Source organism: Lactuca saligna, chromosome 2 (assembly GCF_052625555.1).
Source record: "Lactuca saligna cultivar CGN05327 chromosome 2, ASM5262555v1, whole genome shotgun sequence".
Taxonomy (NCBI): domain Eukaryota; kingdom Viridiplantae; phylum Streptophyta; class Magnoliopsida; order Asterales; family Asteraceae; genus Lactuca; species Lactuca saligna.
In genome coordinates, this window is record NC_136418.1 from 87339107 (window position 1) to 87357178 (window position 18072).

At 37.8% G+C, this 18072-nt stretch overlaps 1 non-coding gene across 1 annotated transcript; it reads left to right on the forward strand.

Moving 5' to 3' along the window:
- The first annotated feature begins 12699 nt into the window (after positions 1–12699).
- Positions 12700–12818, forward strand: LOC145033045 (5S ribosomal RNA). The gene has a single exon (XR_013677291.1). It is a non-coding gene; the product is annotated as a 5S ribosomal RNA (ribosomal RNA).
- Positions 12819–18072: the final 5254 nt, after the last annotated feature.

Here is an 18072-nt window from a genome sequence, read left to right on the forward strand (position 1 = left end):
TAACTCGCCTCGTATGAGTAGCAGCTGATAATCTGTGCGGGGAACCTCTGTCTGCTGCTGCTCCGGAAATCCTTCGGCTATAATCCCCACGAAACACTCACTCAGAAACTGATATCTACTCTTGGGTTAAAATGAATATTTTACCCCCAACCAAGTCCAAGTCAAAGTCAACTGCCAGTTGATCCGACTCGCCGAGTTGGGCCGTCAACTCACCGAGTCCCTAACCCTTTACCCATCCTTATCTACGACCCGACTCGTCGAGTTTGGCAACGACTCAACAAGTTCCTCTTCGATATGAACATCGAATGAACCTTCATCCAACTCGTCGATTTGTATTAACAACACGTCGAGTTCACCTTCATCTGACGAACAAGTTCTCACCTTGACTCGCCGAGTTGTATGAACAACTCGTCGAGTTCATCTTCGACCATAAGGAGATTGACTTGGACTCGCCAGTCTGTTCTAGCACTCGTCCAGTCCGATGAACTCCAGATCTAAGGCTAATTCCAAAGCATTGGGTCACTCCTTCGGACCTTCTGCAATCTTTCTAACACCCAACTAAGTTCTTTTGACCCTCAACAGACATGGAACTTTATGCCTTGGACTCGTCGAGTCCTAAGAATGGACTCGCCGAGTTGTTAACGTCCACACCCTAAATCCTTGATTCCGAATATACAACCTTTGACCAAAATATAGATCCAAGCCCCTAAGCTCGATCTAGCACGTAAAGTTTCAAACTTTACGTGCATGCATGGGACTTTTGAGCCTAAAAGGCTCTAAAATGGCTCTTATGTTGCATGGAGCCTTCCTTGGGTGCAAAGGCAACCCAAATATTCCTTGTGACTCCATCCAAGACTTAGATCCGACGTCTTGACCCACAACCATGTTTGCAATCATGTTTGGCTACCTCATATGGATTAAAAAGCCCTAAATCTTCCCCAAAAAGGGATCTAACAAACAAGCAAGCAAGGTACAGACTTTATACCTTTCAAAGATAGAAAATGATGAACCACACTCGAATCTTTCAGTCTCCTCTTGATCCTTCTATGCTCTTCCTGTTGGATAAGGTCCATAACTGTTTCTGGTATGTACTTGACCCGACCCGGTGTGGTCCATTTGGGTTGCATGGAATCATGCAATTGAATTAACTAAATGAGAGAAAATAACACTTAGGGTTATTAATATATTATAAGTTCTAATATATTAATAATATTATTTAATTAGTTTTGATCAAGAATTAATTTAGAATTAATTAAGTGATCAAAAGATAACTAATTAGATATATGGGCAGATTGTGTAAATCTTCCATATCTTATATAGTGGGCTAAGAGGCTCCATGGATTTTCAAGTTGGGTTCCACCCATAGGATGCTCCATGGATTTAACCCGTGGATCAAGAAATGAAGAGTCATGTTACATTAGTGTTTACCTAATGCAACACACTATATAAACAATGTGTTTCTCCCTAAAATCGGTTACACTAACTAGAAGAAGAGGGCTCGACCGATTTTTCAAGTGTTAGAGTTTTCTCTCAAGTTTGTTCATTGCATTTGATGTTGTGTAAAGCATTTGAGGCATCACAGTTGAGGTGCTAGGCTCATAAGGTTTTAAGAAACACTTTCAACAACAAGGTATGTAGTTCTATCTTTCATTCAAAGAAAAATTGTTCCCCATGTATGCTAGATAGGAACATAACCTTGGAAATCAACTTTGCATGATAATTAGACAAACATAGATCCAAGGTTATTAGGGTTGCATGTACACCTAGGAAGTATTAGAATGCTCATAACCCATTATTGGTATCAAAGCTTGGGCTTGTTTGTTGATTATTTGTGCAAACTGCTTAAAAATTCAGATTTCTGCTTTCTGCTCATATGAACTCGCCGAGTCCATGACCAAATGCAAGCTACTCGTCAAGTTTGTTCTTGCACTCGACGAGTAGAGCCTGCAGTTTTCAGAATTTCAACTTTTGTTGCTGGAAATGAACTACAAACATGACCCTAAATTTTTTTGGTACTTGTAAACATGTTTTAGATGGTGTAATGTTTATGCTAATCCATTTACAATGACAATTATCAAAATTACAAGTTTTTAAGTGTAATTTTTGATTCTTGAAAGTGTTCATATTTATGTTCTTGTTCTTATGATGTCTAGATGGTCATAGGAATTGTTTGTAACCTATGTGGTAGATTAATTCATGATCATTATGTGTTTTAATGGAGTCCATAACTTGTCCTCAAGTTATGAAAAACCCAAAGTCACTTTGTTAAAAGCCATTAAAAGAACACATGAGTTATAAAAAAAATGAAGAGTCTTCATTTTTAATACTCTATTAACTCATAAGTTACAAGAAATGAAAAGTTTTGAAAGTTTACAAAACTTGCCCTCAAGTTTTGGAACAAATAAAGTCTTGATTAAAACATTAGTTCCAATTCATAGAATTTTAAAAGTTAAAATTCAACCCTTATACTTTATAATATTATAAGTTAATAATATAAATAATAAATATATATATATATATATATATATATATATATATATATGTATATGTATAAGATCAAGTTGTCTTACTGCTAGTACGCCTCATTCACGAAGCCGGTCTATAAGGGGGGTATAAGGTTGTTGCCTATAAAATGGCAACTTAATGGGTGTCCACTCTCACCCACCGCTTCCTTGATCGGTGGAGGGTCGTTAGTCGAACGGGTAGGACAAGGACTTATAAATTCTCATTAAAAGTATGATGAATATATTAAAGTAACTAAATGCTTTTATTAAATTCCCAATCTTAGTTACTTTAGGAAAAATGTGAATAAGGTGCTAATCCATGAAATTACACTTTACACTTTATTTAAGTCGTTAGTGGAGCGTGTGTGGTTAACCGGCACACTAACTTGAACTTAACAAGGTAGGTAAAGGGTGACTTAATGTTTATCATAGTATCGATGGAGCGTGTGTGGTTAACCAGCACATCGATTGAGGGGTAATACTTTAAGGGTACCAAGTGATTTGCATGGTTACTTCACACCTCGTTTTGTGATCCTCGGCATCCCAGTCACAAACTTGGAGGGCACACCCGAGATTGAAACATGCCATTGAAATTCTCAATGAATCTCAAAGAATCTAGGAATTTCTAAGAACCAATTAAAAACCTAATATCAATATTTCGTTGTTCATGGTGGAAGTTGGTGAATCGTCATTCACCTACCTTTCAAATATGTTATTACTTAGATTACGGCATACCTCTTCTAAGTATAATATATTATGATTGGGTCCTAGACTTAATACTACATTTGGGTGTTTTATTAAGGACTATCTCAATATATAAACTAAACTTTTTCTTCTTTTCAGATGTCTGCAAACACTGTTGCTTCTGGCTCTACTCCTAATGGCTCCTTTTCTCTAAGTCACTTTTGATGGGTCCAACTTTAATGAATGGATCAGAAACAACTGAATGATTACCCGCTACGAGGATAAAGAATATGTTCTCGATAAGGAGCTTAAGGAAATTGATGAGACAATTGCTACTCCTCAAGAGATCGCTAACTTTAGGGCACATGAAAGGGATGCCACCAAGGTGGCATGCATCATGATGGCTACTATGACAGCTGATCTCTAAAAGTCCTACGAGGACTTCTACCCTTTTGAAATGCACCAAGATTTGATGGAAAGTTAGCATCAAAGTGCAAGACAAGAGAGGTATGAAATCATCTCCTCCATGATAACAACCCGAATGAAGGATGGTGAACCCATCACGGGCCACATGCAGAAAATGAAAAGATTTGTGGATCAGTTGCTGAAGCTCAATGTGAACTTCCCCGAGGAGCTTGCAATAGATATCATTTTGCACTCCTTACCATTGTGATATGATAAATTTTGCATGACATATCAGATGAACAAGGAAGATGTCACTCTCAGCAAACTTCAAGGACTCTTAAAGACCATGGAAAGTGGTCTTAAGGGTAAGGCGGTTATTACTACCCCTACTCCTACCAACTCCGCCCCTATCTTGGCAATCGGGAAAGGACACGGGAAGAAGAGAAAGAGTTCTTCAGAGGGTACTAAGGCTAGGACCCTTGATGCTCTTCTTCAAGTGCAACCAAGAAAGGTTTCATCACTCCTTATTCTGAACCAAAAGAGGCTGAATGCTTCTATTGCCATGAAAAGGCACACTAGAAGCGGAACTACCCAAAGTAACAGCAAGATGTGAAGGATGGGAAAGTTAAACCCAACCATGCAGGTATTTACACTATCTTATCTAATAACTCACCCCATTCTAACTCATGGGTCCTTGATACCAGTTGTGGAATTCATATATGTTTTGATTTGCAGGGACTAAGAAGAAGTGAGAATGTGGAGCAAGGAAGAATAAACTTGACCATGGGAAACAGGAAAGCTTCACCTGTCACCAAGATTGGAGTTTATACTTTATCGCTAAGTAGTGGGTTTAGTTTAGATTTGAATAAATGTTATTATTCGCCGTAAATGGAAAGAAACATTATTTCCTTTCATGCATTGTATAAACAAGGTTTCACCTTTTCATTTTATAATGAAGTTGGTTCGATTAATGCTTTCTTTAATAATGTTCTTTATTTTAAATCAGTACCTTGTGATGGCATGTATGAAACTGTATCTGTGGGTGATAACTTAGGAAATAATGTATTGTGTATTGATTCTATTAATAATAGTAACTTGGATAAAGCATCATTATGGCATTATTGCATTAAATGACATTTTCTCTTGGTATATAGACATACATCAGTTTATAAATGGATTTTGATATATATATATATATATATATATATATATATATATATATATATATATATATATATATATATATATATATATAAAGATAACAAATTGTTATAATCAAAGTCTATCCATTTCATTCGAACATTTGAACAAACTATATTAAAGATAGTTTACGTAAATTACCACTAATACCCTTGTTTTGATAAACTATAATAGGTATAATTTATGATGCATTAGATAACACTCTCATACAAAAGGGTACATTTATTACAAAAAGGGAATTTTGATTACATTACATGTAAATTCATTAATGACTTTGTCAGACGTTCGCTTCACATTTACCAATAAGTCTTGTATTGTAACTAGAGTCTCCTAGAGGGAGAGCGTGATAGTTGTATATAGATCTATATTAGGTTTGGCAACCCACACCTTAACTACATGCAACAGTTAGACCGGAAGGTCTGGGGTGACAAATGTTATAACATTTTCGACGCCTGAAGAACATCATTTCAGGCCAACTAGGTCATAGCATGGTTATAATAACTCATAGAAAGTATTAACAAACATAAGAATTTACGGGAATTTCATTGAATTCAAACGCGTTTATGTCGATTTAAACTTACATCATTTTCTATAAGTAAGAAAGGTTACTTATATATTTCGGTCTTTGGATATAAGACTACATTACACATTTTAAGGAAAATATCGGATTCTCCTGGAACAAACATGACAATTACAAGAGAAAGGCTTTTATCAGGTTTAAAAAAAAGCTTATGAACTTACCAACCTTTGTGTTGACACTTTTTCAAACAACTTGCATTCTCAGGAAATCACTAAACAGGTAACCAAGTGCATTTTGAGGATGGGACGTAAAGGCGTCAAAGTTTTCACATTTTGTCAACGTATTGTAATTGATTTGGAAACATGTAATTCCCACAATGATTTAACTCTTTCAATTATATATATGTTGGTTGTGTTTGCTTTAATTACTATTGCCATTGTGGTTATGATACTATACATGAAGTCCTCCACCCCTAGACGTTTCCGTCATCCTTGGTTTGGGGGTGTGACAGATTGGTATCAGAGCACGGTTTATAGAGAATTAAGTATATCAAACCACATAAGATATACAAACTATAAACACATTTGAGACTAAAAAGTCTCTGATTTTAAAACATTTTAATGGGATATACTTTTAGAAAATAACTAGTTTTCTCGTTTAAAGTATACATACCTGCATTCATACTAAAATACGTGTCACAATGACATGAACAAAAGTATTATGATTGTTGAATATCACAGGTAAGCTTGGGGATGTATGGTCAGTCTTAGGAGTGGCATAGCCTAATCAACTATGCTGGTCCAAGGAGTGATTAGCACATGCCCAAGAATGGTTGTGATATGGCGACAAGTCTAAAAACTTACCGACACTACCACAATAAGAACATTAGAACAGAACATGAGTTTAAAATACTATGGGAGTATTTTGTGTTACTATAAGTATTTACATGAGAACTAAATAGGTCTCTATCAGGTAGGTCAATAGTTGTTAAGTGGATACGTTAAGGTTATATGAAATTTAGGTGTTATTGAATCAGAATCCGTGGCCTTTGCTTTACTTCCTGTTCTCGTTGGATTGTGGATTTGGAGTTAGGGTCACCTATTCGAAGGACTATCCTGACTTAGTTTCATATAACTAGTATACACTACACACGTATTAACATAACTGATAAAGATCATCTAATAATTATCTAGATAATTCGTCTAATAATTATTTTCTTACCCCCATTCTCGCATAGATAACATGGTTGGACTCCATCCCCACGACAATCCATGCCTTCCGAACGAAGGCAATGCTGGATGGTTTAGAGAAGAACCCAAGAATGATCATCCAATCTCTTTGAATGATCACCATGTTGAAGACCTTTCAGATGATGATAACTCTGAACCTGAGGTTGAGAACCTACCTCTGATAGCTCCCCTTTCCAAATCATAACCCTCGTCCGAGTTTTCATAGCCTGGCGCCTCCTTGGGTGGAATGCTTAGAGACATGGAGTGAAGAGCAAGATCAACTTATGTCGTTTAATGGAGACTGAAGCTTCTACAACGTAAAAAAAGGGAGCTTAGCAGACAGAGTTCTACAAATCCTGACCCGTAGAGTTGCCCGAAACGAAATACAGCAAAGGATGGCTCTCCATCGTATCAAAGAGGTTAATGCCAACGCAAGAATGCATACCATCCACACCAATCTCCTTGAACACCCACGTGAGAGATCTAAAAGGAACCATGAGACCCTGCAGCAAGCCCTAGCTGAAACTCGAGCCGAAGTCATAGAGCTCCGAGTACGCCAGAGAGTGTACGAAAGATACCTGCTTGATATGGAATGTCAACTAGCCGAACAAAGGGTTCACCATAGGGGTAAACATCGTTAGTAGAAAATGCTTTACTTCCCTTATTTGCTTTAAAGAACCGTATTCGTGTCTGTGTTCTGTGTAGCACTTTTCTATGTGACTACCTTGTATTGTAAGTACTTCTAGTTAGGCCTTTATACTGTCAAGGACTTTTCTACTCCGGATGTGATGTAAGACCTACTACAAGGTTAATTTTCCCAGACTTATTACATCGTAAAATTCAATGATATCGACAGTCGTCTAACTTTCATGTCACTCTTTGTTCAATCACTTTCATCATATTGTCATTGGGGTCTATCTGGAACCCACCATAGTCAAGTTAACTCGGGGATCATCCCCAATGCTCTTTCAAAGGTTGGATCATGTTATCCACCAACTGATGGTACCCCGTGTTGGACGACAAACGTTTTGAGACCATTCTATGGACATACTTCTACTCCGTACTAGGACTGCATCATAGGGATGTAGGTCAAACCTTCAAAAGCATACTCCTACCCTTTAGTTGAACGATTGGGATACGTCTAGGGTCAATGGTAGCCCTTACTAGGAATTCTAGTTCATTAAAAAGGATTTGTAAGAAGGTTATTATTATGACTTTCTTCGCTTATACGTTCCTGAGTATAAACTAAGTTTTCAGGCATAATACATCTCTCAGTCAGAATCAAATAGTATAGGTTCAATAGTAATAGCTCACCAACTCCTTTTTCTTTCGTATTTCAGAATCATGTCGTCATCCAAAAATAGCCCACCGAGCAATGAAACCCCTATTCTTCATATAGACACTACCACATTACAAGTTGCGGTAACAGCTGTTGTGATAGCTTTCCTCGCACACATCAACTCTGGCAATGCGAACAAAGCTGGCAAAGGAGTCGACAATTCCAAATGTTGTACCGATCCATGAAGCCAACAAATGGCAACAGTCACGGACTTGCAAAGCTGTAAAACCGAGAAGAACAAACGAAAACGCCAAGCACGAAAGGAGCGCAAGCAATCCCAGAGACTTGCTATACAACAGCAACAAGTAGCAACTCCCGCCATCCCAACATCGAACAGACCATACGAGGGAACACTTCCAAAGTTTAACAAGTCTAGCTTTCATCATAACGGGGTGTGTCATGAAATGCAATGCTGCAATTGCTACAAAGTAGGGCACCATGCCCGTGGCTGTGGAGCACCGGTACGACCCATTTCTTAAGTCCCTGACATCGGGATCAGCCCTGCACATGACGGTAGTGGTAAAACCGGACCCCATAAAAGGAAAGTTTCAAAGTGGATGAACAAAGAAAACACCCGTGTCCTCGTAACTCTGACTCGACACCTCACTCCCACTTCCAATGCTAGTACAAGCCAGATATGTCACCAATGTGGCGAGACTGGACACCTCAAAAAGGATTGTCCAATAACAAAGAACTCCGTCACAGACTAGAAGATACTAAGGATCACCGTGTAACAACCCAAAGTTTTCCATCGTCAAAAACTTGTTCTACCCGTGAAATTTCGCCGTTAGTCAATTCGTTTCGTTCTCGTTTTGGGTTAAACTAATTAAATTTATATGTCTATTATAGTTGAATGAGTGTCCAGACCTCTTGGAACTCATGAAATTAACCCAAAAGTGTTCACTTCAAAAAGTTAGAAACACTCCCGCCAGGTGACGATAACTTAACGGGTGCGACCAAAAGCCCCGTTTAATGCCGGTGTCGGGTAGAATTCCACCGTGTCCAAGTTTTGGGAACTATATAAATGTGTTAAACCTTTCATTTGGAGCTTTTTCCTTCTCTCTCTACTCTCTCTCTAACCTCTCTCTCTAACCTCTCTCCAAAAATCCAAGATTAAGGGTCCAAAACTCAATTTTAAGGTCTCATTGTATAGCTTATTTGACTTCCAAATTCGAGACTTAATCATGAAATAAGACACAAAATATGAGTTTACGGACCAGGAAGGTGCCTAGGTCGTAAACACCAAATTTGAAGGGTTTTGAGCCCTTAAACCCCTCCTTGACAATTTTGGGACCTAGATATGGCTAAATGACTTCAAGATATGGACTCTAAAAATTTAAAACATGGATTTTGTGAGGTTTGAAGGAGTTTATGGCCAAGGCATGTGCTTGGGCCGTAAACTCATATAAATAGGGTTTTCTTGACCTTAAGCCCTTCCAAATCACAAACAAGGCTTAGATATGAATTATAGAATATTGGTATTAACATTTGGACACTTGAAACATCATTTTTGAAGGGTTTGTGTGAGTTTATGGCCAAGGAATATGCTTGGGCCGTAAACTCCTTAAAAATGGGTATAAATTCAATTCTAAGGTGTTAGAAAGCCATCCAACACCACCAAAAGCCTTGGAATAAATCAAAGGACCAACCAAAAATAGTTTTAGGGCTTTAAACACATCAAAACCCCACATTTGAGAGTTTATGGCCATAAACATGTCTCATGGCCGTAAACTCATAAAAGGGTGTCAATTGGTGCCCCAAACTCATTTCTAGGCTTGTGGGAATTTTTAGAATCACATGTGATTAATTTTAAGACCTTAAAAACACTTAATCAAGGGGATATGAGAGTTTACGGCCAAAGATCCCATGCCTAGGCTGTAAACTCCCTTAAGTGTTGCAAATGGTGTTTTTAATTCAATCCAAGCCTTAGGTAAAATTATTCCAAGCATTTCCAAGTGTCCATATCCATTTGTGACCCAAATTTGCACCATAAACCACCCCACCATGAGTTTACGGCCGTAAACTCATGGGGAATGGGTGTTTTAGACCAAAAACTCTTGTATAAGTTTATTCATGGGGAGTAAACTCAAGTCCCAAGTCCCTCGCTTCAATTCCCGTCGTTAAACGCCACCCGGGTCCCTCCAAACACTTGTATCGGGGTGTTTTCACGACTAGAAACAATTGTCCTTATCAAATAACCAACCTAAGTCCTAATTAGATACAAATGTGTATCTTTACATCATACTTAGGAACCTCACGTGTTTGCAAGCCCCGGACCAACACTTAGCATCCGAATTCGCCACATTTCTCGTCCGGTGAGTTCATACCCCTACCCTTTCTCAACTGTTTTCACTATTTTCAGGGGGCAATACAAGCAAAAGTACAAGGAAATCTTGTACTCAAACTTATTGTTTTCAGTTTAACGTTTTCATTATGTATGTTCTAATATCAATAACTGTGTTTATCAAATAGTTCGAATTACGAATTTAGCTTTCAAACTAATCATAGATTTCTCGATAAAATGCTCTAATCTAAACTATGTTTCATAATCTACGAATAACTTATACTAATTTCCAATTATAACTAATTACGAAAATGAAAACGAATACAAAGCTATAACTAGGAATAGAACGAATACGAAGCTATAACTAGGAATAGGACGAATACGAAACTATAATTAGGAACAGAACAAATAACGAAATTACAACTAGAAACAGAACGAATAACACATCTATAACTAGGAACAGAATGGATAACGAAACTATAATTAGGAACAGAACGAATACGAATACGACTGCGAATACGAATACGACTGCGAATACGAATACGACTGCGAATAGTAATAGGAGTAGGAATAGGGAAACGAATACGACTGCGAATACGAATACGACTGCGAATACGAATACGAATACGAATAGTAATAGGAGTAGGAATAGGGAAACGAATACAACAACGAATACGAATATGAACACGAATAAGTACAAGAATATGTATAAGAATAAGAACACGAATATGAAGATATGTATCTAAGTATACTCCAAGATAATACCATTAGATTATCAGAATACCTAGTTAATACAATAGGTACGAAAGGAAATAAATCAGTATGTCGAAGTTCAATAACTAAAAATTACTTTTAGGAAAGTACGGGACTTTCCTGGGGAAAACAAAACATTACCTAATCAAGTTACATCTTTTACATCTTTAACATCGTTCACATTAGAAACCAACATGCAGGAAAGCATGGGGCTTTCCTGGGTAACACTTATATAACTAGAAAGAGTAACAAACTGAATAACATTACATCTTTCACAATTAGTAATATACAATTAGGAAAGTATGGGACTTTCCTGGGATCATAATTAAACAACTAGGACTGTGTAACCTAACAATCAACCAACCTTCTCTTTTAAGAAAATATGGGATTTTCTTAGATAACAACTTTTCGATAAACTAAAGGAAACTCATACATTTTTCACAAAGCAAACATCTTATGAACCCACCAGCTTTATGCTGATTTTCAAACTGCTTGTATTCTCAGGTCAACATTAGACAGGTACCTAGCGAATCTTTTGGAGAAGACGGAGCGTACAGAAGACTCGTCTCTACTTTTATTCATATATACTATGTATTATGAATGTACAACCTTACTTTTGAACAAATGTAAACTTTGATATGTAATGTAATGGTTGTTTACTTTGCTTACTATGTACATTGGATTTGATACTCAACTTAGTAGTCCACCCCGGAGACGTTTCCGCCTTCGGTTTTCGGGGTGTGACACACCGCCGCAGGAGAAGCTACTCCGGACCCCCGTTAATATATATATATATATATATATATATATATATATATATAAGGCGTTTCGTAGTGACAAACCCATAAAATATGTTTAAAACTAGTACCACTCGAGTTTTATCTTTTGCAAGGTCCTAATGGTTAAGGGGGCTCTCGTGTTGCATATACTTGCCTTTTGTAGTATACCTTGTTCGCAACAATAGCCTGGTTGTAAATCTGAAAGTACTGTAACTATGTTAATATTTGCATTGTTGTGTTTTGGCCCTTATGTTCAAAACCAATGTCTTTACTTCCAAGTATGTCCGATACTACCATACGACTTGAGTCAACTCGATTCGTACAATACCAGTTTCGTACACACATCACTCTCTCTCCCTCTCTCTCTCTCTCCCTCTCTCACTCTCTCTCTCTCTCTCTCTCTCTCTCTCTCTCCGAAATCGCCTTTTTAATGAAACCGTCATTTCATAACTCCGAAGTACTCATGCATAGAGTACCGCATGTTTCTTATCCTTCCAAAGAGACCTCAGCAAACCTCCCCAAAGTACCACTCGTACAGTACGTCAAGTTCAATCCAAATACCCATACGGTTGGTCTATCGCTGATGAAGGTATACTTAGGGGTGGTATATAATCAAGGTTCTACAAGTTTAGAATTGATGATCCACTTTAACCTCTTTTCCTCATTGGGATGTGAGCTTACAGAAGAATCATTTATTCGACTGCCTTTTCAGTCTTAATTATATACAACTCGTATACGCGATACTATGATTGATGAACTAGGTATGACTTCTAATGTGAACTTCTAAACGGACACTGCCCAAGACTACGAGTAATCGCTTCGTCATGCGAACAAACTTAGAAACCAATACGACTTCTGTAACCAGGTCTCCCTACAGTCTCACACCGACGGAGATACAAGAACCGTTTGGACAGCTTAACGACTACACAACAATGGAATGATAAGACAAGCTCCTCACCTTTGAGAGCTCTGGTTTTATTCTTTGAGAAGATAGACTTCAGTGGGTGCGATCATACCAACACTAATGCATCGGATCCCATCAGAACTCTGCAGTTAAGCGTGCTTGGGCGAGAGTAGTACTAGGATGGGTGACCCCCTGGGAAGTCCTCGTGTTGCAGACCTCGACAAGAGTCCATTATAAATCATTACCTTCTGCCTGGCATAGATGAACTGGTTGACCAACCACAAGGAACGATGTACCTTTCCAAAAGGGACTTAAGATCCGAATATCACCAGTTTTGAATGTCAGTAAAGGATGTCCCGAGGACAATCTCCCAAACTCGATGCGGACGCTACGAGTCCGTAGTGACACCCCTCGGATAGGACCAATACGCCCGTAGTATTCATGAACTTAATGAATAGGGTACGTCATTCTTACTCGGATCAGTTCGTCATTATCCTTATAAATGACTTACTTATCTACTCTCGTAGTAAGAAGGAAATCATAAAGAGCATCTACGATAAACCATGGAAACATTACGATCAGAAAAGCTCTACGCGAAGTTCTCTAAATATGATTTTTGGAATTGAAGTGTCGAATTCCTAAGACACACTATTGGTAATGTGGGAATTCTTGAGGACCCTTCCGAAAAATCAAAACCGTTGAGAAATTGTCAGCACCGAAGATACTACTTACCATTCCAAGTACAAGGAATCACAAGAGTCAGTTCATTCATGAGTCTATCCTAATACATTACATGCTTACATAAATACGACACAATACACGATAACAGAACAGACATAACAAAGTGCTATAGCATGGAACAATTTCAGGATCTAACTATACCAATAAATCACTAATGCATTGTGATAGTTATATTGGGTATACATGATCATAATAATGTGGATATTCACGGCTTGCAATCATGCAGGGGTCGCGTTTGGTTCCCAAAATCCCTTGACAGGGGAGCGTTTAGTATGGGATCAAGCCATCACATTATGCCTTAACCCTCAATTAAGGCAGATTAGTACAAAAAGTAGTCACATATTACAAATACTACAATACTTACATTGTATATACGATAATTACAAAAGGATATAAAACACCAGTTAATGTATTATTAATACCTTTACTATGTGTCACATCCACATAATCAATGAGGTAGAATAAATTAGAATAATAATAGTCATACAGTCAGGTCTTGGTAGAAGACTACTTTCAAAACAATCGGGTCTTGGTAGAAGACTACTTATTTTTTTTTATTCTAGTAGAAAATATGGGATATTCTAGGGTTTTCAAACATTTACAATTACTTACAAACATTATCATACTTATACAAACTTGTATCCAAATGTTTACAAGTCCAACCTACCCCGCAAACCCAGTGACGTACATTTTACCCTCCATGTCTCGATCATGAAAACGTACCTTTCCATCAGGGCTTTTGTAATCCCATTCGACAAGATCGAGATCAACAAGAACCTCCCCTTTGCGAAGGAACCGTAGTGACCATAGACTGAGAGGTTAGGCGAACGAAGCCAAGCCATTTCCCATTAGTGAAGGTTCACTTGAATGCCAATCGAGGACCCGCATTCGCTTGGGATCATGAGAATCAATCGATTAAGAAGTATCCTCACTTCTTGGCTCTATTATGCATACCAACTTCCTTACCTAAATTCTAATATCGGGATGAAATTCCCTCTAACGGGGGGATGATGTGACAACCATCAATTTTCGGTCAAGTAAAAGTCAACTAAAGTCAACAAGTCAAACTAGTTGACTCAATTAACCCTTGGGTACAAGGGCTTACATTAGGTAATTACTATACAACTCGCTATGCTAATGAGAAATCATTAATTGAAAAGTTCGTATATCTAGATTTCATTAACCTAAAACTGCGTTAAATAATGAACTAAATCGATAAAACAATATTATATACTCATCGGGAGTGTGTAAGATCCTTAAACATGGCTTAACAGGGTTTACGGACCTTGCGTTGCGAAGCCGGACACTCACAAATGTCACATACGAAACCTCTCTCAATCGTTTTCACTCTATCTCTCTCTATGCTAAATCTCTCCCAAATCTCTCCAACTATGTGAAATCTCTCCCAAATCTCTCCACGTATGTCAAATCTCTCCCAAATCTCTTTAAGTATGAGAAATCTCTCTAAGTATGTGAAATCTCTCCTAAATCTCTCTAAGTATGAGAAATCTCTCCAAGTATGTGAAATCTTTCCCAAATCTCTCTCAAAAGTTTCTTAAACTTTTTATAGTCTTTCGGGCCATCCCGACCCTTAACCGGGTCAAAAACGGCTTGAAACGGGGTAAAAACAAGTAAAATAGGCTTAAGGACCCGAAATCCACTCTCTAGGGGCGAACCCTCTTAGAACCGAAGCCATAGGAACCGAAGATATGAGGACTGAACTATAGCAGACCCGAAACCAGGAGGACCGAAACCGAAAGGTCCCTTCGGACCGAACCTGCTAAGAGCTGAAACTTCCGAGTCGAACCCGAAGGTCCTCTCGAGCCCGAACCTCACAACCAGGGGACCGAACCCTTCGGTCCATTTTGCCTTCGCCCCATTTCGCTTCCTTCTCCTTTCGGTCTGTTTCGCGTTCGGGCCGAACCTTCCTACCTTCGCTCCATGTCCGGAAGGGACCGAATCTCGGCCAGGACCGAGGGGTCTCGTAGAAAGCCAAGTTACTCCCGGTTTTCGACCACGACTTCATTTTAGCTTCGTTTTTCATCGTTTTAATGCAGGATTTTTACCTGAAACTTTATCTTAACATTTACAGACCCATATCTACTAATTTCCCACGTTTTTGGGATAAAACCTTATCCAAGAAGAGTGGGTGAAGTACAAAGGTTGAGTGTTGACTTTTCTTTGTATTATGACACAAGCAACCACCATACCCACTCCATGACTAACCCACATTCCTCCCCGTCATCCCTAGTCACTTCCTTGTACTTTTCCATCAATCATCAGCCCCTCCCACGTTCTAAGAGCTGGAACAAATCAACCTCGCTCCTCATTTTCACTCACTTGCTCTCATTTCACCAAAAATCAAACACAACTTTTCTCTCAAACTTTTTCTCTCTATTTTGAGACTCCAAGGCTGATCATCAAGCTTTACTCTACTCTTGGTAAGTATAATTCATCCTCCTTATGATTATTACACTTCATTCTACTCCAATCATCGATTGTTTACACAAATTCCATCACATTAATGTTAGATCCTCGAACCTTCAAGACATCTTCTTAGTGTTCTTGACTGGAATACTACATTTCACCATCATCCATCTATTGAAATCACTCAAGGTGAATTCATACCCCCATATTTTCATGTTTTTCTTAAGTTTTAAGGCGGGGGGAGGGGGAGGGGGAATACAAGTTAAAACACCAAGGACACAACTAAACTCATTTAACAGCCTTCATCAGAAAAGTTCCACTCCATTCACAGACTGTTTTAGACAACTTAAACATTTTATTTTTCAAACCTATTTTAAGTACAAGTAGTTCCCGTTCTTAGCTTTAAAATGACTACTTTCACATCTCCACACGATTTGTATATGATTTATGGTGATTTGTACAAAACTGTCTATCATTTCGAGAAGCAATCTGGACCATCCTGTGATTATGGACGTTTCCACCTAAGTTGGTGGTCACTAAAAATCGTGAGAAACTTTATAAACAAACTAGACCCATTTTCCAAACTCTCAGAATTTACGGATTCTGATTTGGACCTTTGATGATTTTTCTACAAATTTTCTAAGAACAGTAAAATGAAATTGTTAACAACAGAAAAATGCTATCAATTTCATTACACCTTGTAATATGTTGAGCAAGGTGTATATCTTTATGTGATTATATGTTATTGCATTAAATGACATTTTGGATTGGTATATAGACATACATCATTTTATAAATGTATTTTGATATATATATATATATATATATATATATATATATATATATATATATATATATATATATATATATATATATATAAAGATAACAGATTGTTATAATCAAAGTACATCCATTTCATTCGAACATTTGAATAAACTATATTAAAGATAGTTTACGTACATTACCACCAATACCCTTGTTTTGATAAACTATAATAGGTATGATGCATTAGATAACACTCTCATACAAAAGGGTACATTTATTACAAAAAGGGAATTTTCATTACAATACACGTAAATTCGTTAATGACTTTGTGGGACGTTCGCTTCACATTTACCAATAAGTCATGTATTGTAGCCAGAGTCTTATGGAGGGAGAGCGTGATAGTTGTATATAGATCTATATTGGGTTTGACAACCCACACCTTAACTGCATGCAACAGTTAGACAGGCAGGTCTGGGGTGACAAATGTTATAACATTTCTGACGCCTGAACATACTAAGGATCACCGCCGCAGGAGAAGCTACTCCGGACCCCCGTTAATATATATATATATATATATATATATATATATATATAGATATATATATATATATATATATATATATATATATAAGGCGTTTCGTAGTGACAAACCCATAAAATATGTTTTAAACTAGTACCACTCGAGTTTTATCTTTTGCGAGATCCTAATGGTTAAGGGGGCTCTGGTTTTGCATATACTTGCCTTTTGTAGTATACCTTGTTCGCAGCAATAGCCTGGTTGTAAATCGAAAAGTACTGTAACTATGTTAATATTTGCATTGTTGTGTTTTGGCCCCTATGTTCAAAACCAATGTCATTACTTCCAAGTATGTCCGATACTACCATACGACTTGAGTCAACTCGATTCGTACAATACCAGTTTTGTACACACATCTCTCTCTCTCTCTCTCTCTCTCTCTCTCTTTCTCTCTCTCTCTCTCTCCGAAATCGCCTTTTTAATGAAACTGTCATTTCAGAACTCCGAAGTACTCATGCATAGAGTACCGCATGTTTCTTATCCTTCCAAAGAGACCTCAGCAAACCTCCCCAAAGTACCACTCGTACAGTACGTCAAGTTCAATCCAAATACCCATACGGTTGGTCTATCGCTGATGAAGGTATACTTAGGGGTGGTATATAATCAAGGTTCTACAAGTTTAGAATTGATGATCCACTTTAACCTCTTTTCCTCATTGGGATGTGAGCTTACAGAAGAATCATTTATTCGACTGCCTTTTCAGTCTTAATTATATACAACTCGTATATGCGATACTATGATTGATGAACTAGGTATGACTTCTAATGTGAACTTCTAAACGGAGACTGCCCAAGACTACGAGTAATCGCTTCGTCATGCGAACAAACTTAGAAACCAATACGACTTCTGTAACCAGGTCTCCCTACAGTCTCACACCGACGGAGATACAAGAACCGTTTGGACAGCTTAACGACTACACAACAATGGAATGATAAGACAAGCTCCTCACCTTTGAGAGCTC